Source organism: Haliaeetus leucocephalus, unplaced genomic scaffold, assembly GCF_000737465.1.
Source record: "Haliaeetus leucocephalus isolate CR32 unplaced genomic scaffold, Haliaeetus_leucocephalus-4.0 Scaffold517, whole genome shotgun sequence".
Lineage (NCBI taxonomy): Eukaryota > Metazoa > Chordata > Aves > Accipitriformes > Accipitridae > Haliaeetus > Haliaeetus leucocephalus.
The window spans coordinates 409,754-410,238 of NW_010972953.1; positions in this window are offsets into that span (position 1 = coordinate 409,754).

Consider the following 485-nt stretch of genomic DNA (forward strand, 5'->3'; position numbering starts at 1 on the left):
TCACTCGTGCAGCTGTTCATTCTGTGATTCAGCGAAACAAGGGCCAGAAGCTCCCCAGTCCCCTGCCGTGATGCCTGAGCCCTTGCAACGGGCAGGCGCTGATCCTGTTGCTGAGGGTTTGGCCCTCGGCTGTTAAAGGGCAGGAGCTCTTCCTGCTGGGTTGGGTGTTGTCACCTGGCCCGCTGCAAGCCTGGAGGAGGAGACGGACCTTTCCAGCCTGGCGTGATCCCACCCAACCAGCAGCTCCAGGGGCTGGGCGAACCAGGAGAGGGGTCGGGTGTGCACCAGATTGGAGTGATCACAGGGCGAGCACCTTGGTGGGCACAGGCAGCACCTTCGCCCTGCCACCCCGCAGCACCAGGGGCTTGATTCATCACAACCTGCAGGGCCTTCACCACACTGGCACGAGATGGGCGGTGCAAGGAGGGGTCCACACTGGCCAGCGCACTGTCCTGCAAACTCCCTGGCATCGGGGGTTGGAGGCG